Raw genomic sequence first — 22,639 nt, forward strand, 5'->3', positions numbered from 1 at the left:
TTTTTTTGTTTTCTTTTTTTTAATCTTGCAAATTGTTTTAATTGTTATTTAGGATTTGTTGCTTTCTTGTGGCGCGCGATTTATGAGCGCCTAATTAGAGCAGACAGCGCTGCCCATTTCATGCTCCTTCTCAAAACATAAATACAAAATTAATATCTACAGATATACAGCCGCCTCATAATTACCATATTTTCAAATTACCATACGCCAAGTGCGCCGGGGCCATGGCCATGGCCATTAAAGCTAATTGTATGCGTGTGTCGCGGCGGAGTCTGAGTCTGAGTCTGAGTCTGAGCCGGAAAGCCGAAAAGATGCGCAGATGTAGATGTAGCTGGTCGGTGATTTATATTTAATTGTTGTCATTATGGTCGTCAAAATTGCGCCCACCTTCGCGTTCGCGTTTTTAATGCCAGCATCCAACACAGACAACACGCAGCAATTAATTCAATTTGGCGAGCTGACAGCGGCCAATGTGTGGAGTGGTCGCCGCTTGTTTATTGTCGTCTCTTGATGCTCGAAGCGTGTAAATATGCTTAAGAAGGGCCAATTGTTGACAAAAGTGTGCGAAAACTTGGCCATGCAGCCGGCGCGGCATTGCAAGAGCCCGGCGCAGAGTTCTCTTAAGCTTTTTTTAAGAGCAAACGTTGCGGCATTGAAACATTGCTGCCACTTCCTCTCTCTCTCTCTCGCTCTGTCTCTCTCTCTCTCTTGTTTTTGTTTCGTTTCCGTTTCCGTTTGCGTTTCGATTTTCATTTTGTTGTCGCTGCAGCTCAGTTGTTGGCCAGCTTTGCTGCCGTTCGGCAGGAGTTGACTTTGGAGTCCGCAAATCATACACGAACTTTGACATTCCTCTAAGGTTGCCCACAACTGAAAGAGTGCAAAAACAAACTAGAAGTCGGTTTTTTTTTAGTATTTCAATTAATAGCTAATTACACACTTGCCTTTGGCGCCAATCGATGTACTTTGCTTCTAACATCATGTAGAAAACTTTAAGACTTTTTTTTCACAAGTTTCTACTCTAGACGAACACAAAAGCGTTTCATAACTAAAACAACTTGACAATGACAGCTTTAAGCCAAGTTAACAATATGCTTTTACTTTTCAGTTCATTTACCGTGAACATTTATATAAACAAATTCATCAGTTTCACATTTCACAGAGCGTTAACAAATTTACTCTGTGTTGTTCAATCAGATAAATACTGAATTTCCTTCAAAGAACCATTGCATTCGTTTACTTGACGCACCTGTAGTTTCTTCAATGGGTCTTAAAGGGCTTTAAGCAAGGAAATATGAATGACGCAATGCAAATAAAGCTGCTCGAGTCGGAAGCGCCACACTAGGAGATAGCCTAAACACAGCACCCAACTGCCATTGTAAAGCTTCGAAATTCTATATTTATTAAATTATTATAATTTTTTACATATAGACATACTCAAACACAATCATACACGCTGCAACCTTTCAGATTTATGCATGGGAAATTCATTTTTAAAATATAAATGCTATAGAAATATATTGCTTCTATGGGTCTAAAGAAATTGCTGAATCTATAAATTAAAATCAATTAAAATCCCAATAGTTTCTGTGAGCCTCACAAGTTTTTCTTTTGTAGAAATAGGTAAACAGATTTAATCTCTATCTCTATCTCTATCTCTATCTCTATCTCTATCTCTATCTCTATCTCTATCTCTATCTATCTCTATCTCTATCTCTATCTCTATCTCTATCTATCTATCTCTATCTCTATCTCTATCTCTATCTCTATCTCTATCTCTATCTCTATCTCTATCTCTATCTCTATCTCTATCTCTATCTCTATCTCTATCTCTATCTCTATCTCTATCTCTATCTCTATCCTATCTCTATCTCTATCTCTATCTCTATCTCTATCTCTATCTCTATCTCTATCTCTATCTCTATCTCTATCTCTATCTCTATCTCTATCTCTATCTCTTCTCTATCTCTATCTCTATCTCTATCTCTATCTCTATCTCTATCTCTATCTCTATCTCTATCTCTATCTCTATCTCTATCTCTATCTCTATCTCTATCTCTATCTCTATCTCTATCTCTATCTCTATCTCTATCTCTATCTCTATCTCTATCTCTATCTCTATCTCTATCTCTATCTCTATCTCTATCTCTATCTCTATCTCTATCTCTATCTCTATCTCTATCTCTATCTCTATCTCTATCTCTATCGCTATCTCTATCTCTATTGGAGCCTCCTTTTTTGATATATACACATATTTGAATGCCATATTTATGCACCTAAATATCGAACATAAGACCTATTCAAAATTAAATGTCCAATAGTGTGGTAAATGGGGAAGAAGCAGCTCTCCTGCTGCGTAAGTTGCGCACATGCGTTTGTTGGTTGTGAATAAATGTATGAGTTAGTATCTGCAAAAGCACTTCGGAATTCATATTGGGTTATATTTTATGATTTCAAGAGTTCAAAGCGTGCTGCTGAAAACCGAAATATTATATTGACTAAGAGGTAGTAGTGGTTCGTAGTGGAGCACACTCAACTGCAGCGTTCTTACTTGTTTCTCTTATGATTTGTGTGCACCAGTAAGAGCACAGGTACTATAGCCAGAATCCATTAAAGATTAATAAAGGAGGTGCTATGTTTTGTGCAAATGTATGTAACTGGGAGAATGAAGTATATATATACTTGGTCAGCATTAATAGTCGATTCTATCTAGCTATGTTCCTTCTGACTGTCCGTCGCAATATGTGAAGGCATTGATCTCAGAAACTATACGAAAAATGGTTATGAAAATTCTGCTTTTTGAGTATATCTCGAAGTCAATAAAGGCTAGAGACACCCAATTTTGTATGTAGTCTTCGTATGGAAAGACAGATTCATAATATATGACTTATGGGACCTCAACCCACGGTCTCCAAATCAACAATAAATGCATCCAAGTTTGAAAGAAATCACCCAAGTTTAAAAGAATCAAAAATGAAGGAAAGAAGCTTATTGTCTATAACTTTATTCTGACTTATTTGTAGGGCTTTCAAAATAAAGGGTGGAAATTGGGAGCACGCGATTGTAGAGGTGCGTGGTGAAAATGTTATCTAACTAAAATTTATGCGAACAAATATATATTTATTGATATTTAAATTTATTTATTTGTTTGATTAACTGGCCAAAAACTAAGTTTAAGCAAAACAAGCTATAGGCGCTAGTATCCGACTAGGAGATACCCCGAACCATCGTCTAATGTTGTTTTCCTATAAATGTGCATTTAGTTGATCTAATTTAAAATTTGTGTTAATAATACACTCTGGGTATAAAAACATGCATAGATACATCCACATAAACACAAACAAGAAAAAGCTCGTTTTATCTATTTAATGGGTAGATCGATACGACTAGCAATATTTGAGAAATTGTATCTATGAACCGAACAAACTAAAGAGATCGTATCATATGTATGGGCAGAAAGGGGATGGACGGACAGAGGTGCTATATCGAGTCGGCTATAGATGATATCTAAGCATATAAATACTTAACTGGGTTGAAGATGCTTTCCTCTGCCAGTTACATAAATTTGCAAAAAAGCCATCATACCCGTTTGACGCATCCTCAATGAGCTTAGGGTATAAACAGCTTAAGCGCTGTTGATTGAAATGTTTATTCAAATATTGAATAATTAATTGGAATAAACATTTGCTATAAATTGAAGCAATTTTAGCTTGTATGCAATCACTTTAGCCATTTAATTTGCATTTGCATTTTCTTTTAGTACATTATCCTGCACAGAGATAAGGACATTGGCTGTGCATATTATTTTATGCATATTCTTGTGTATAATGCAATTTAAAATGTCAATTGCTCAGCATAATTCGTTTTGTGCATTTTTGAATTGACGCGAGTTAAATTAATTTTCATTTTTTTGTTGTTGCCAATTATTTCCATTTGTTGAATCAATTCAATATATAGTTTCTTTTCTTTTTTAACACTCGCTTGTTTCATTTTTTTTTTCCGATGCATTCAAATTTAAATAGGTTATTTAATTAAATACATTTATTGCATACATCAAGCCAACAATTGTGGAAACATCGGTTGGCTTTTCCATTTTTCTTTATTTCGTTTTTATTTTTTTTTTATTTCCCTCGCTTGTTGTGCTCGATTGTGCTCTTGCGTCTGACTTTAATATTGTTTATATATTTAAATTTTTTTAATGTTTTGCCACAACTGTCGCATCAAGAACTGAAAACCAGCAAACAGATGCGCTGATAAGAGCTGTTCATTTCAGCAAATTGCGTACTGCAGCTGCGAAATGCGAAAAAATATAAAATTACAATAAATAACAACTCGCATGGCATTATTATACTCTAGCAGCGGGTACCGAAACTTTGCTATAAAATATTCGAGACATAATTATTATTAATATAGTTATATAATATAATGAAGTAAAGTATATTTATTAAAATATAGTAATAGTTATAAATATATATATATATTCTTTTTTTTTCACATAAATAATATATTCTTAATATTAAATCAGCTTGCATTAAATAGTTTGCTTCATTTTTACTTAATGTCTGATAGATCGTGTTAAGGTAATAATATTTTACAAAATTTATCAAACTTTTATCCAGCTGCATATTAATTGAATTTATTTTATACTATTTATACTATTTGCTTTGGGTTTCTTATTATAGAAAATTGATTGTATTTGTGAATTGTTTAAGAATAATTAAGCACAATATCATGCCGTTCCTAAGGTGTTTGAAGGGCATCAAAATTTCAGTTACCTGCCGATGACTCTTACTTCGTACTCCTTACAAATAATAAGAGGAAAAATAATATCCAAATTACTTACGCATGTTTATTTGTTGCTTTTTTATATTTTTTTTTATTTTGCTTATTTGCTGTTTTCGTGCTCATTTGTCATTTGCAAATTTGGCAGTTTTCTGCGAAGCGTATCAAATCAAGGCGTAAACGGAAATACGTGAGCGAATTCATAGACAACCCACACTGAATTATATTTGGCCGCCCGAGCCTCGGGCAGGGCATATCATATATATAAGCTGGGTAATGAAAGTAGCTCATTAAATGACTAGCACAAATAGCTAAAGGTGCTCATGACAGAACCACATTAGATCTATGGATATACACGCATATCTGCATATAGATTTCTCGGTAGCGACTCGTGCTCTTTGGTGAGGCATTAATTACAGCTGTTACATATATTTGTATTATGTTTATCCGTGTATATGGGGTTTGTATGTTTTAGCCATTTAAGAGCTCAGCTGCTTGAGCTAAACAAATATTTAAGTTGATTGGGCGGGCGCAAATGTAAAAAGTTTCCACTCTAGAGTTCACCAAATTCGCATAAATTCTATGCGTGCCATGGCAGCCGTGAACTTTTTAATGTATTTTAAAACACTTTCCACTAAACATTTTAAGTAAACTGCTCCACAGTCAACGTCTTCATCTCCATCTCCATCTTCGTCTTCGTCTTCATCCTCATCTTCATCTTCCTTCTCTGCGTTGGTGTCGGCGTCGGCAGGCGCTGGGATGCCAAGTTGACTTCCTGTGCAAGCGGCAAAGTTTCTGGCACTCCTGCCGCTGTTCCAACTTCTGTTCTTGCCGCTGCACTTGCTCGGCAAATTCCATGGAGACTGAAATCAAGTATTTCATTTTGGATTCAACTGCTGTCCGAGCATTGCAACGCCGCCACCACCAACAGCCCCAAACAGCTCCAGAAGCAGCAGCAGCAGCTACAAAATGGCAAATTAAACTAAGTACAATTGAATGAACGAAGCTCGAGATACACTAACATTAGCAACAGATTGCACAGCTGTTTTTCGCGGAAAAATCCGGAGAAACTGCCGACAGGAAATGCTTTGAACCAGGAAAGGAAGTGTTCCTTTATATGCAGCTGACCTGCACTTTCATCATGGGGATTACGCAACTACGGCGCTTTTCTGGATTTTTTTTCAAGTGTATACACTGAAAAAAATCAAGTATTCCGTACCGAAAACGTGGCCTCAATAGTTGGGTAAGCTCGAGTTCTTCAAACCAAGTATAAAATATTAAACTTAGAAATGTAATTTTTGTTTAGATTCGAGATTGTCCTTGTAGCTTAGTCCTCGTAGCTTAGCTTGGGTATTGTTCAATTTGTTTTATATTTTTAGATATTTTTTGCTCCCCTTTTTGTACTTAAAATAATAAGTATTTCCTAACTCGAATCACTTACTTGTAAAAACTAAATCGATATTCTGCAACAATAAGTTATAAATACTTATTTCATATTTTCTCTATTTTCCGTGCATAATTCATTCAATATTGCTGTCAATCTTGAATGTCATTAAAGTTGTCTGTAATGAGTACTAAAAGCTTTGAGAGCTTGTCTGTTATGGTACCATAAAAAAGGGACAACAATTTGAAATCCCTGACTCCATTAAAACAAAGCTCATGAAATAAGAAATCCTTGTTTTTTTCTGGAGGGATCTGCATCTATCTCTATCCCACATCTTGGCAATTATAAATGATCTTAGGCAAAGCATACTAATATTAAATAAATATAAATTAAATATTAATAATAAAATAATATTTATTCATATTTATTTCACAATCATAAAGTTTTATATCAATATATGCAAATTAACGGATATTTAGTCTAAATCAAAATTCTTAAATGTCAAATTAAGCTAAATAAAATCATTTAGTTATTAAAACCAACCAATTACCATTGATTACAGTTTGCTTTATAAATATGTTTTAGGGATACTCAAGCTAAGGATTCATTTTACAGCTTCTGCTTGAAGTGTCCAACTTAATGATATAGTGTGCAATACTCTAAAGTGTATGGTCGCAACAATAATACAACATCAGCATAGCAATAACAATACCACGTAGAGCAAAAAGTTCTTGGGAGTTTTAGGCGCACCCTTCCTTCCCTGCCCTGCCCTGCCCTGCCCGCTGCCCACTGGCCACTGCCCAGTTCGACGGTCGGAAAAGCTTCTGCCAGTTGCCAGCTGAGTTTCGAGCAAGTTTTGTGCTACAAAATACTATATAAACTGAAATCCTTTAGTTGCCAGTGGGCGTGGCAGTGTGTCAATGTTTGCTTTATGTGCCTAGGCGCAGGCTAGCTACAAAACTTTGTGTCCATTCTCCTCCCTCCCCCTTCCGGGGGCCGCACTCTTTTGGTGGGAATGAACCTGTGCTGGGTGTGTTGTCAAAATTTTAATTAATTACAATCGTCAAACGCAAAAGTTGCATAATTAACATGTTATTGTTAATAATTAAATAGGCAATAACAAACACAGGGTAAGTGCGCACAGAAATTAATTATGCTGTCAATATTTGTCAAATCTTCTCACTTTGACTCTCTGATATTAATTTGAATTTATGCTGCACAAACTTGTGTGTTTCTGCGTATGTGCGTGTGTGTCTGTATGTCTGTGTGCCACGCCCCCTGCCCAGAAGCTCAACCAGTGGCCCATTTACGTAAGTGGTTGCATGTTGCAGAGTAATTGCATGATTTTGTTGCCCACTGATTGCATGTTTGCCAAATTGTTTGGCCAACTGTTGAGCTTCAGTTTTGCAGCTGACCTTTGTATGGCCTGCATGCTTGTGCTAAACTTGTCTGGGGCATGGAATAATTAAAATATTTTCAAAATCAACTCGAATGCCTGACAAAAAGCTGAGATTATCAATGGTTGCGTTCAAAGCAATGTTCAAGAAGTTGCCCATCGGAGTCAAGGCTAAGCTTGGGTGGCTTGAGAGACGGGGCGAACGCATGCATGTTACATTTGAAATGTAACAGATTTGTTTAGTTTTTGTAGCAGTAGAAAATGTTGCCAAATATTTGCTATGGAATTCACAAGCTTGCAGCAGTGTACAAATGTGTTCTCGACTCTACCGGAAGATGGTTGAGTCGTAGCCTTTATGTTTTGCCGTTATGCAAAATAGAATTGGATTTGCTTTTAATTGTTTTTAATTAAGTATAATTTATAGCGCAAACAACAATAAGCAGCTCACAATACGCAATTTTCTGCATTTTGCTGTTTTTGTTTACAATGCCGGGCCTTAAGGATTCAAAGGACTATGCACACTGAAAACAAGCTGAATTTGCATTTTGATGAAATCAACATGTTATCACGAGCTTTGTTTGTTTTTAAAACACTTTGGGCTTGGGCTTTTGCCCCACTTCCGTGTAAATCCATATGCCATAGGCCTACATCTCAATAAGATGCAGTTAGATTTACAAATATATATGGCCAAGAACTACTTTGAGGAAAGGTCGACTAATTATCCTGGCTTAAAGTAATATATTCTAAAGCAAATACCCTGCGCTAGTTAGAAATGGACGCAATCTTTCTTACTCTTGTAAGTCTGCCATGGGATAGAAAATCGTTGCTGGTATATAATATAGAGTATCATTCGATATTTATAATTGTTTTAATAAGTTGTTTTTTTAGACTCACAATTTCTTTAAGCCAAAACAAATGTTTATGTAACATACTCTAACTTCTTGGTAAATTTTACCAAAATTTACAAGTATATATTTAAAATATATATCTCTTAAGATCTGATTTCAGTTTACTATCACTTTGGGCGAATTTAATAGAAATGCATGCACATTTAATGATATACGAACATAATTGAATTAATTTTAATTTAAGTGCAAATGCCATCAATATGCTTGAAATACCCTTTGGTTAATGCTCGAGCACTTCGAGCTATCCATAATTCAGACCTTAAGTTTAATGAGCGCAAAATTTGTGCCTGTCTGTCTGCGTAGGTGGCTGCCAATTATATTGCAATTAGACACCTGATTCGTGAGGCATGTGCTCTCTATTAAAGCAACAGCCGCAATTCAAGTTGCAAGTGGCTGACGGACAAGTTTCTCAAGTTGCAGGACATCTAACATACATTCGCCTGATGGGCTTCAATACAGCAGCATTATGTCAGTGCTCACATATTCTGCCATTGACTGTGACGTTCTGTTCTGTGTGTGTCATATGGAAAATGTGGCCTCTGCTCGGTGCTGCTTGACCTTTTGGCACTGTTTAAGGCCGGACTAAACTCTATGGCCGCATAAGGACTTGCAATGCATTACTTAACAAGTTCTCAGCACATTAAGCGAACCTAGGTGAAGCTGTTTAAGGTATAGATACCCTCTTATCAGAGGAATAGAGGGTAGATTGAGTCTCATTTTTGAACTTGTCGAGGCGTGAAGCTGTTTGAGGTATAGATACCCTCTTATCAGAGGAATAGAGGGTAGATTGAGTCTCATTTTTGAACTTGTCGAGGCGTGAATCTGTTTAAGGTATAGATACCCTCTTATCAGAGGAATAGAGGGTAGATTGAGTCTCATTTTTGAACTTGTCGAGGCGTGTAATGCTGAAAAAAAGGGCAGCTAATTAGCGGATTATACAGAAATTGATTCCAACCACTGCGTCGGCATGTCTGCTGCTACATGCTGAACTCTTTTCTGTGACCCAGCACTAGCCCAGTTCAGCCAAAGTTGCCATTGCCGAGCTCAGTACGCTCAGTACTGCTTTAAAGGAATGTTCGATTGCATTGCAGACTTGCACGGCCCGTTGCAGCTATTCGTGGGATAATCGGATTGCACTGAACTATTTGGTGTCGTATGTGTGGAATGTTTCCGCCATTTGGGCTTCCTGCTTGCTTCTACGCTTCTACACTTCTATTCGCTGGCCTACAACGTGTACGCATGAATTTCATCAACATGTTGCTCTCATCTACCAAAAGAGCCAGGACATGTGTCGTCCCCATCGACCGCTAATCAATATTTAGTTCCTTGAAGCTTCACTGCATCTGTGAGTTGGGAGCTGTCAGTTGTCAGCAAATCTGACACAGCCAGAAGTTCTCTTCTACGCCGTCTTCACGTTCTTCCTTTACTGTCAACAGCTCGCTTTGGCCAGCTACGATGGCACCTGCTATGAGATCCTCTGCATTAGCTCATCTTGGCTCTTAAAGCATATCTATCCGCATACTTTTAAAGTCTTACTCTACAATACAAAATAATCTAATATTTTTCATATATTTAAAAAATTTTAAAAATAGAGTGAGCTAACTCCGTTAGTCTCTACTATTATTTGTCTGAAAACGAGTTAAATTCCCAGTGTACATAACAAGTATCTTTCAGATACTTATATGCCTTGAATCGCTAACATCGATACTTAGTATTTGTGACTAAAGATTATTTAAAATAAATTCTAATGGAAACAGTTAAAATGTCATCTGCTTTCGTTGCCATCGTTTCTTACTTGTTTACATTCAGTCAGTTGTTGCAAATGGCGCTATAAGCTGCTGCGGTTTAAGCCACTTGCTAATAAAGCCATGTTAATAACTATAGGCAGATTACACGTCCGATTCGCAAAAATCAGCGGCGCGCCTGTTAATGCCTCTTGCATTATTGGCAATTGTTGTCCAGCCAACGACCATGGGTATAATATACATATATGTCCTTTTTGCCTCGTGGTCATTACATGCACGTATGCGTAATAGTTGTTTTTCCCACACAACATTGCAGTTTATTTCGCGTGCAGCCAACGATTATGCATTAAAGTGTGGCATGCTCAAAAGGACCGTTTGCCATTTTATTCCTGTCATGGACTGTGTGTGTATTTGGCATATGATTGCCTTCACATGGCAAAGGTTACCAACATTTAATTGCGCAATAGAAACAAAAATAAAATATGTTTTCCTGAAGCTTATGTACGGGGTATCGCCTAGTCGATCACTCTCTGGTGGTGAGTTTAAGTTAACCTTTCATCTGAAAAACTCTCTCTCAGAAATGTTTTCTACATATGATCGAGACATTAAGCTGCAAGCCTATCAACTATTTGTGTGTGTATGTAACCCCTATCTTTGCAAATAAATAGAATATCAAAAACGACTATCATTTTATGTATTGGCTCCCTCGACCTTCTACTATTAGACGGCAATCAGATAATCGAACGTAGTTGCATTTTTGGGTAAATAACGTAACTCCTGGGCTTGGATTGTTTTATATACATTGGTTTAATATTGATTTGTTGGCAAGATTCAACTACCTTTACATTTTTTTCGGCGTCCCGTTTTATATCACGTAACTTGCTGTTGGCCAAATAAATAGTAAATAAATATTTACTGATTTCCAAAAGCCCCTCGCTAATGGTCTGCGAAAATATGCCAAAAGACCGAAATTACCGAAGAGAACTGCACAGGAAATCGCGACAGCCATCGCAATCTATGACGAAGTTCCAGCGCGTTAGACAACATGTTTACACACACTGAGACAAGTGTTTGTGTGTGTGTGTGTGTGATACGCTAGTTGCGGGCAAGTTTAGCCGCAAAAGATGCAGACAAACAGAATCAAAGACAGTCAACACACAACACACTTGGCGACTGGCGAAAGTGGCGAAAAATACACCCCGAGGGCATTGGACCCCCTGCCTTTGTCTGCTGGTGTGTGTGCGGGTGTGTGTGTGTGTGTGTGTGTGTGTGTGTGTGTGTGTGTGTGTGTGTTTACAAATGTGTCGTGTTGTGGCCCATTGAGGGCCAATAGCTTCGGCTTAGTTCAATAATGATGCTATTGCAACTGAGCCGCCCTCGAAATATCCTGTCTCTCTCTCCCACGCTTACTCTTTGGCTAAGTTATGTGTGTGTGTGTGTGTGTGTGGGCGGGCGTTGATAAAATTATATTCAATTGATGCTTGTCGAGTTGAAATGCCATAATAAATTCAATTGTGTCTGAGTGAGGCCCCCCGGGCGCGCCTGCTGTCACTATTGTGTGTTAGCCCAGATCCGGCCAAGCGCGCATTTGGCCCAATTGAGAGCCAGTGGGCCACAAATCGTTTATTGTTTGCTTTTCTAACTTTGTCATAATATCGTCCTCTGTCATTTGGCCCTCTTTCTTGTGGCCTTTTGCGGATAAATTCCCTTTTTAATTTGGCAATTAATTGAATCAATCGCTTGCACATCCTGCCATCCTGCCATCCTGCCATCTAGCCTCGCCATTTTAATGTCGCTAATTTATGTGGTCAATTGTTTTGGTTTTAACGAGCGTGCCGTTCATTTTTGTTGAAAAATTGCCCCGTCATGCTCGGTCAAAGCACTTCCGGCCAATGCGCGGCCTTTATAATATTTACTCTGATTTATTTTTCGGTCCCTTACAATATGCTCAAGCAGAAAGGCAATGTGCGGGCTGCTCATTAATTATACCCTTGCAGAGGTTATTATAAAATTGTCATAAAACTCCATAAAGGAAATACTTTTTTGATCATTCTTTCAATCTTTCTGTCTCAAGCAGTTTATTATATAGAGCGACAGGTCGAACACTCATAACTTGACCAAAATGGAAACTTTTACTTGGCCGCCTTTGCCAAATCCTATGAAGATCGTAATGCAACGTTTTATAGCTTGGGAAATACATTGACATGCTTAAAATATACCATGAATATGTATATGCGAATTGAATTCTCTCTTTGCTCTTTGCATTTTTCTATTGTCGCCTGGAATTGCTCAATTAAAATGGTAACAGCACATATTACGTATACGATGCAGGCCACATGTGCCAAATAATTTAATTTATGTATTTAACTGGGCAAGTAGCCAAGCCGAAATGTAATTTGAATAAACGACACTGGCGTCTTGAAGTGGGATATAGCCTGGAAATTGTGTGATGTTCGGTTGAAAAGCCAATGTATATTAAAGCACAATACGCACACAATGCTGCTAGATTTTTCTGGCCTAGATGAAGCAAAAGTTCACATAGCATGAGAAATTGTTATAAAGAGCTAACCGGATATTTTCGGAATTTTTAATTAATTCTCATGCACAGGCACATGCAGTGCTAACCATAGTGCACATATACATACACATACATGCATTCCCGTACACATCCTGAGAACTACGGCGACTGAGCCTTGTCCTTTTGTTGCCCACTTGCCTGCTGCCTGCTGCCTGCAAGTTGCAGGTCAGTTCCTGTGTCCATTTTGTTGCTGCTGTTGTTGCTGTTGTTGCTGTCAAAGAGCAACAATTTTCGGCAACTGCTATGAAACGAGGACGATGTGGCGCACAGCTCCTAGCTATAGCTTGGCCTCCTGGACACTGCGCCATGGCAAGGCTATGGCACGGTGCGCACTCTTTGTTGTTGCTCATTCATTGTGCAAAGTTTGTATAAATTTTTGATTTCTTTATACAAAATGCTGTGCATGTCTTTTACTCCGTCTGACTGTCTGATGCTCTGCTGCATCTTCAGTTCCTCTCACTCGTCTTTTTGTTATCATTGTTGTTGTTGTTGTTGTTGTTGTCGCACAACACAAATGCCATTGATTGAGTCACATCGCCTGGGCATATAAATCTCACTGCTGGGGCGTGTCATTCGGGCTGTCTGACTTGCTGCTGCTGCTGCTGCTGCTGCTGCTGCTGCTGCCTACCTTAAAGTTTGCGCCGTGCTGCGTCTGCGGCGTTTGACGTAACTTGCACGATGATTTCGTTATTGTTCGATTGACAATAAAGAATCAGCTGAAAGTTCCAAAAAGCATAAAATGCCATTGAATTTTTGCGCAAAAAGCGGGGCGAGATACAGCACCAGAATCTGGTCGGCGAGTAAGAAGCACAATAGTTGCAGGCATATAGAATGAGGTCGCTGGAGGTTTTGAGCTACATACAAAAGCTACCAAATTTGTATGCAAAAATGCAATAACCGAGTGCAGCTTAAATAAAATGCATTTCAATGATTGCATTTTGGATTAAAATAACAGCAACAAGCACAGCGACAACAACATCAGAAACTTTATAACCAACAACGATGTTGAGCTTTGAAATAAATTTTTATTAAAATATACGCATACAGCTTTGCAGTTTTTCTTAAATGCAACTATCTGCCACTCGCCATTTTGGCTTTGCTGTGTGCCATTTAAGTTTAATGAAGTGCAAACAAAAAATTTTCAATTAGAGTGAAACAATGGGAAAGAAAACTCAAGCAGCACAGCAGCAAAGCAGAACAGCAAAACGGCAGAGCAAAGAGTCAAACAAGAGTGCGTAAGCACAAAAGTCGAAATGACTGCAAAATGCAGAACATGTGAGCTGTGAGTGGCATGCAAATGCAACATGCAACACGGCAACGACAATGACAACGGCAACGGCAACGGCAACGGCAACTCGAACAACAGCAACAGCAACAGCGACAACATGAAGTGCACTCAAAGCTACCAACAGTCGTTGCTGTCGGCTTTGCATTTGTTCCAATGCCAAACCTGCAACTTTCTCTATTTGTCTTATCTGCCAAATAATGCTTTGCTCGGCACTACTCTGCATCAGTATCAGCAACTGCATCAGCCACTAGAGAGCAGCCGACAAGGAAATTGGCAACAGCTAAGTGATAGTTATTGCAGGAAATGAAGCTACGAAATACAAACGCAAAATGCTGATTCGAATAGTAAAGTTCTATCATAAGAAGAGTTCGTGGTGAAGCAAATACATTTGCTTTTAACATTCATAAAATGTTATTTAAAACAAGTAAGAGGCTCTAGTCGGGAGTTGCCGACTAGGGGATACCCTGTACTATATAAAGCTTTTATATGAAAGATATTTGATATATATACAATTCCAGAAGCTACATGTCCGTTTTGATGAATCTAGCTCTAAAAGCCTAAGAGGTTTGCTAAAAAACACTTCGATATCAATTTTGATCGATTACTTGTAACCGGGGCAAGTTATCGATTATCGGAAACAAACTCGATCTGCGCGGACAATAGGAGGACCTACATCTAAAATTTCAAGTCTCTAGCTCTTATAGGTTCTGATATCCTTGCGTTCATACGAACAGACAGACTGACTGTTAGATGGACATGGCTAGATAGACTGTTAATGCTGATCAAGAATATATATACTTTATGGGATCGGAAATGCTTCCTTTTGCCGGTTACATACACTTGCACAAATAGATTATACCCTTTTTCAGGGTATACAAAATTCAAATTTCCAAAATAAGGATTTAGCTTTTATGCTGTGAGCATTTTCCAAAACCATTACAGCTTTTGCATTGGGAAATGGTACATGAATAATGGTGAAATTTTAAAGCAAGAACATAAATTTGCTAATATTATTAATTTATGAAATATATTTGCAGTAAGTGCTGTGAACAGCTCGAGGATACATTTAGCCAAGGCAATCCCTTACATGAATAGGCTATGTCTTCAATCAATTGTAAATATCAAATAAATAAAAATAAAAAAAAAAAATAAAACAATATAACTATGCCCTTCTTTCGCTTGGTAGAGATTAGAAGATGTTGATCGAAAAATAAAGCATTCATTTAAGGCCCAGATGAAATCAGCTAAAGTCAAGAACGAAACGAATCTATGCTAATAGACCGCAAATTGATCAAGCATCAGCCTAAAATCATAACTTTTACTCATTCCTTAAGTTAGATTTGCAAAGAATATACAAATTTTTTATTCGATTTTACATATTTTGCAACTTGTTCACATATTTTAGTATTCTGTGAATTGAATTCTGTATTTTGTATATTTTGCGGGAAAACAGGACTTGATTTTTACTTCCTTACACCAAATTACAATTTGTCACAAGGACTTTGCCTTTGATTTGTGATTTATGTACATATGTTCCCGTATGTGTGGCTTATTTTTGTTACAACAACAACAACAACAACGACAACAACAGCAACAGCCTTAACAGAAGTACAACAATATACGTTGATTGCCATTTGCTGCGGCGCCGCCGTGGAGTCGCCTTAGCTTCCCGCTAAACATTCAATAAATAAAACGCTAAATTACATAAATTTGTAGGTATATGTAAAATGTGTTGACTTTTTTACTGCAGCGACGTGCGCATCTAAAAATGCTTTTGATTTGTTGTTGTTGCTGTTGCTGTTGTTGGCGTCGGCATATTAAATTTATATGCCAACGTTTCACGCACTTCTAATTTATGTGGCAAAGTTTATGTCGCAAGTAATTTTTATAGCCAAAGAACTTTATTTTTTTTGCATTACGCTCTTATTGGGCATTTGCCTTATGATGTGTATTTTTTATGCTGGCCATCAAAAATCAAATAGCATTTTGCACTTGTAGCCAAGGCATTGCGTTTTGATGCCACCGGCATTATTTTTAAAATATTCAAAACGATATTTGGTCCTGCAGCCAAACAACTCACCTTTCAGTGGCCAAGAATTTCATAGAAATGCGGGTATTCGCAACAAATACAAATTCCTGCTACAGTTTTGATTGAAGCAGCTTACTTTACAATTCTGCATAGAAGATAATGAAATATGTACACATTGTTTAATATTTCATGACAGTTTTATGAGAAACAAGAAACTAGCCCAGGTCAACAATGCAAAGACCGGATACTTTTCACATATTTTTATTATAACCTGTACCCCTTGAAAATGGGAATAAGATGTTTTGGTTGGGTGCAAAAGTGTGCAACATGCAGAAGGCATCATATGCCACCTTATAAGGCATATATATTCTTAAGCAGGAAAACGATCTGAGTTGATTTAGCCATCTCCATCTGTCTGTCCTTCTGTACAAATGCGTCAAGAATTTGTAATCTATTCTCAAGATATTAAGCTATTTTTAAAATATCCATAAGAATCTATTTTACAACTTGGATAAAAGCTAGATATACCAAATTTGGTAGGTCGGCTTTCGATAGGTATACAAAAATAAAGAATTCACCTTTTGGAATTCAATTCAAATTTCCAAAATTGTGGTGCCTGCATAAATATATAAATATATTAGTTGCATAAAAGCTGCGGAATTCATATTTGGCAACATTTTCTGATTTGAAGAATGCGAAGCATGGTGCTGCATAGTACAGGGGATTTTATAGTCGATCACATTCAACTAACGCTTACTTGTTTTTTATAACAGTTTGATGGAAGAGGACGCCGAAGATAAAATGCCCTTGAGTTGCATATGAGTTACATATGGCTATGCAGATAGATTTGTGAGAACTTGAAATCTCTTTATTGCTGAGTTTCGAAAACAAAAACTTAATTTTCGACCTATTTTGCCAATTAAGCCAGTCTGATGTTGATAAACTTATAGATGTCGCATTTTCTTCAAGGTATCTTGAAAGCCAGAAAATTGTTTATACAAGAACTTAATTTTATATAGTGTGCACGTGCCTATATCGACTCGACTTTTAATACTGACCAAGAATAAATAAAATCTATAAGGGTATAAAAAGGGTATAAGAGTATAAAATAAACAATGAAGTGGAAAATGAATGGGTGCGACAATTAATAATTTCAAATTTTCTTCTGTTTTGATTGTTTTTTCAACTACGATGCTCGCACATGTATTTTTTTGCAGTACCCAATCAGTCGATTGAAAGGCGAGGTTGAACGTTTAAATAAACAAACATGTGTTTTTTATAAATTCAAACAGAAGTGGCTTGCTTTGTGCAACTGATGCGAGGCAATTTATATGAAGGAAAATTAGTATGAGCATCGAGCACAACGAGGGACGATGGGGTTGAATGTGTTAGGACGGATATTAAGAACCGTGGTAGGTTCTCAGTAGACATATGTCGGTTATGATATGTAAGATTCTATTTTGAATATATTTCTAATTATGCAATTGCAGCTTAGCGCTAGGATGAGGCCATTTCCTAGTGGGAGAGTCCCGATAAGGAGACATCTCTCACCATAAAGTAAATATAATCCAGATCAGCATCAACAGCTGAGTAGCCATATCCGCCGCCTGCATCTATACAAACTAGTCTCTCAGTTCTGGAGCTATATTCTTGAAACTTTACATGGGTCCGTCTTATACGACGAAACCGAGATCGGACAATTAGATTATATTGCTACCATGGAAACGAGCAGTAGAAACGTTGTTGCTCGTATGAAAAAGTTTATTGTCCATAAATATATCTTGACTAAGCTCGGCATTTGTTGGTTTCTCTAGGCTCCTTATATCATATAGCTGTCATGCAAAGATTGGTCTAAAAACAATTTATTTGTTTAACACGATATCTTGACCAACCCCAGCATTAACCATTGAAGGTATGCTGCTTATAGATGTATCGTATCTAACCAAGATCGCACTACTATATTATATAGCTATATAGGAAGAATCTATCGGGAGAGAAAAAATATGTATGGCAAAATATTCCGTTTGCCAAGATGTTCTCATCAAATGTCAATCAAGGCTATTAATATCTTCGGCGTGTTGAAGCTTTCCTAACTTATTTTTTTTTCAAACGTCTCAGTTTCCAATAATTGCCATAATTCCAGCATTTGCAATAACTAATAATCACAAGAAGTAAAATTCATTTTATGTTAACATTATAGTGAATTGTAAAAATAAACCTGAAGTTACCTGCGTAAACGGTAGTTATATTTTTACTGCTAAAATAAACACTCCGTTTTTTACAAAAGGTTGACATTAAATATTTAAGTACAACTTACTATAGTTTAATGAGCTCCTCTTTTAAAAATCGTAATTTTAGTTTTAAAAATATATAAGCAGACTTTAAATTATTAATTTGTTTAAATTATATTAGCCCTCTTAATTCTGCTACGTTAATTTTAATAAAAGTGCACGAGCAACTTTTGCTTGTTTTTCCATTTCTTTTACTGTGGCGACTCTTTTCCTTTTTTGTTCTGACTGCAACCAGTCATTTTTTTTCACTGCCCCGCAGCGTTGTGCTTTGTAGTTTTTTGCCGCAGTGGCTGCCAAAGTGATGTTGCCATAATGCACACCTGAGCGCGAATGAATATAAAAATGCAAAACTACAAAAAAAAAAAATGTACATGAAATCGTTTAAGTGCTTTTGCTACAACTTCGGCAAGGGGGCAGGCCCCCATCGCAGTTCAGAACTTTTCCCCCTATACCCATACCCAATCACAAAGGCAGTTTAAATTTGTTGTTATTATAAGCGTGCATTGTAAAATAAAAGGGTAAATCAAAAGTGTTGCACATGTGACTTGCAATAAATGAAGGAAATTAAACAAATTAAAACGTAGACAAGGCAAGTGCTTTCAGTAATTTTAACACGTATTCAAAGCAGCTTAGTTAAAAAGCAGGCTTCCACTTCCGTGTGGCACATGGCCATTCATCAAGGACCTGCGCCCGCGGGCTGTTTACAGGTAAGGCCAGTTGGCCACCTGGCGACACTGAATCCGACTAGAAATAAGCATCCATGTGCTGCCATTGACAATCTGCTTCCGCGTACAACTATTTTATCTCTGTCGGTTATCATCCTGTCTCCCTTCGGCATGCCCCACGACCTTATCCCCCCCTGCCTTTTGTGTGGATACTGTTGATATTTTTGCAACTTCTTCATATTCTTTTCAAGCGTCTGTTACTTATACCTTTGCATTGTCTGCCGCATGTAACTAGCTGCGGGCGCCACATGTTTTCCCCATTTTCTTTTCTTTTTCATTAGCTGTCATTCGAAGCTGTGTTTCGGACTACTGCAGCTTTCCCGCATGCTGTCCAAGTGCATTGACCAGCGACCCACTGACACAAATGGCATAGATAGATGGCTAGAAGACTTGACGAAAACTGGTTGCAAATTGAATGAAAACTGTAATATATATATGTATGCATCATATATGTATAAGGCCAAGGTGCTGCGAGTAAATACAATTTCACCAAAATTGACAAACTGTGCGCAACAAACACAGCTGTAAACTAATTTACGATATATTGCGATGCAATAAAACAATTGAAATTAGACAAAATGCAGGCATGTGAAAGGTCCTGGCCGCAATACACAGAAAGTCGAATGAAATTTAATTAGTGCCCAAAATGTGAAAATATATTTCTCTAATGACATTGGAAAGCCAAACATGTACACATTTTGCCACACTGACTAATCTCGTAGTTTATTTTATTCTCTGTCTCCCTCTCTCTCTCTCTCTCTCTCTCTCTCTCTCTGTCTCTCTCTCTCTATGTCTCTCTCTAGCTGTGCCTATCTCTATGTTTTCCTGTATACCTTTTTCGGTTATCCTATCGAACATTTAAATTTTGTTCAATGCATTAGCCTATTTATTTGTTTATCAGCATTATGCGCATTCAAAAACTTTGTTGGCAGTCAATGCATTTTTGACCCAACTCAAATTAAACCTGATTGCCGAAAAAAATGTGCTTGTTGCTTGGACTTGGTCCGCTTATCATCGATTTTATTGGCATAATCAACGTGGAAATTTGCGTTTCCAACTTTTGGCAGCCTGCCACGCCTTACAAATAACAAACGCCGCCCCCAACCCGTTGAGAAGCGATAAACATTTATCTTCATTATACAATTTGCGGCAGTTCGCTTCACTTGCCTCTTTGTCCCGACCGTGGACCTCCTCCTGGATAATCCAGCGGAGCTGAGCTGCTATTTTGTTGTAATTTTCAGCCGCGTAGCCGTCGTCAGCTTCAGCATCCTCGTCGCTGCTGCTTTGCAGCTTAATGAAAAACTTTTCACTGAGCACAGAACCCTTTTTTAATTTTTATTAAACAGAAAATTGCCCGGATACCCCACGCAAAAAAAATATAGAAAATGTTAATGTAAAGTAGCGCTGCAATAAAACAAGAAAAGATGTCTAACTTCGGCGCGCCGAAGCTTAAATACCCTATTGCCTTATGATAATGCAGATACATATGTGAGGAGAACTTCGCAGCTCAAATAGCAGAAAATGGTAACACATAAAAACTAATTTGTGGATCGATTCTTCCTAATGAGTTATGTACGGTATGGTAGTCCGATGTTGATAACTTTGTGAAACAGTCTAACAAGGCCCCATAGCTATATCGACTCTTGCTACTAATCAAGAAAATATATGCTTTCTGGGTTCAAAAATGTCTTCTCTAATGCTTTGCACATTTCATGACATAATTAGAATATCCTCTAGAAGGGTATAAAAAAATCCAAGGGGCGACTTTGAGCTTTGCCAACTTGACTTGGCTGCCTTTCAAAGCTCTACGTTATAATCATTAGGGGTCATGGTCATAGATTAGTTATTTCTAAAGTGGACTCCTTTTTAACACTCTTAGGTTATATTAATAATTGCACAATTTTGTAATCGAAAAACATAATATAATACAGATAAAGTTAACAATATTTCGAGTTGATATTGATACTTTGAATATAAATCTGCTAAGTTAATAAAAACTTGAAAATCTATTCCTTATTATTTATCTATTTATTATTTGATTGCGTAGCATATTCTTTGACTCACCCATGTTATTTACATACACAAGGAAAAACTTTGTTGTAAAATACACAGGTATCTCTAGTCGAGAGTGTCCGACTGTAAGTATCCTTTAATCGGGATATTCGAAGTTACAAATGTGTATTTACGTTTTTTCTACCCTTAGCCCCATTATATGGGACCTAAATTTCAGAATAACTCTTTTGTATAAGTCTCATCATTAGAAAGTTGTTAGGGCTTAAATATGGAATATACCGGTCTGTATATAAAATATGCATAAACCAACTCTATACCTCAACAAATTAGTTTTATTTCACCTTGGGTGAATTTTACTTTGAATGGGTACAGGGTATAAAAAGCATGAATGAAGTCTTGTATTTAGGATTTTCGGATCGAACAAGAGAGACTCCTTATCTAGATAATAAATTAAAATTTAGTTTAGCAGAAAATTCCTCGTATTTTCTCTGAGTGTATTTAGCTTTTTATCTGTTTTCTTTTGCTTTTTAAGCTTTTTTTTGTTTTTTGGGCTCACCCACGCATTGTTTTTATGCTTGTTAAAACAATCTTTTTTAAGCTGATTAGCCTGCTGCCCACAGAATGGGTATACAAAAACAAATTAGCAAATAATTTCTCTCTTATTAGCCGGCTCAAATACTTTCAATCCAATCGACCTGGACACGACCATGACCCACCCACACGTCCCTCTGTTGCTGATGTGTCGGCTGCTTACCCTTCGTTATTATTGTTTTTATTTCATTTCATCCATCAAGCCGGTGCCAGGCGGCGTTGTTATTCGCATGCTTTATATACGATTAAATAATTTTTTGCCACTTAATTATACATTGAAAAATGTGCAAATTAACTCAGCTCTCCTCGCTGCGTCCTGCTTTAGCCGTGTGTCCGTGCGAGGAAGGTAGTTAATTAATTTTTAATTTTGCATACCACAAAAGTATTTAAAACAGTTAGCATTACGCTTGCTAATTAATTTAGTTTCAACAATTGAAAGTCATTAAGGACTACTAGGCGTATGATTCTTTTTTAATTGAACCAATAGTTGGTAATTGGAGGGTTGACGTTAATTAGATGTGCCTTAGCTTATAACTATATTCCCATAAATACTTGGTTCTTCATATTATATATAAGTATATAGATTCATTGAATTAATTAATTAGTTATTGACTAAAAATAAAATGTTATTAAAATAAAATGTCTGTGTATTTCCATTGCGATTTAAATGGATTTTCTTAAATAAGTATTGCATTAAGTATACGCACCGTTGACCAGCCCACAAAAGTATGCTACTAAGAGCGCAGCATGACGCACGCCCCTGCTTTCAGCCCCTGGCTCGCCGCAATATTGTAAGCCATCACATGCCGCTTTTATGCTTTGTCGCAGCAAATTTGGCGACGCTTGCTTATTTAGTTAATTATCTCAGATTACTTGCTCTTGATTATTTTCTATATGCTGTTGTTGTTGTTG

General features: G+C 37.2%; 1 long non-coding RNA gene across 2 annotated transcripts; it reads right to left on the reverse strand.

Moving 5' to 3' along the window:
• On the reverse strand, positions 1-1,094 carry LOC115764040. Of its 2 annotated transcripts, none has more exons than XR_004017995.1 (2): positions 938-1,094; positions 1-888 (listed from the first exon to the last, which is right to left on the reverse strand). It is a non-coding gene; the product is annotated as an uncharacterized LOC115764040 (long non-coding RNA). The 2 variants fall into 2 exon arrangements; XR_004017996.1 differs by having other exon boundaries at positions 1-867; positions 938-1,083.
• Between the last annotated feature and the right edge of the window lie 21,545 nt (positions 1,095-22,639).

This window comes from Drosophila novamexicana, unplaced genomic scaffold (assembly GCF_003285875.2).
Source record: "Drosophila novamexicana strain 15010-1031.04,08,12 unplaced genomic scaffold, DnovRS2.1 tig00000817-arrow-arrow-pilon, whole genome shotgun sequence".
In the NCBI taxonomy this organism is placed as follows: domain Eukaryota; kingdom Metazoa; phylum Arthropoda; class Insecta; order Diptera; family Drosophilidae; genus Drosophila; species Drosophila novamexicana.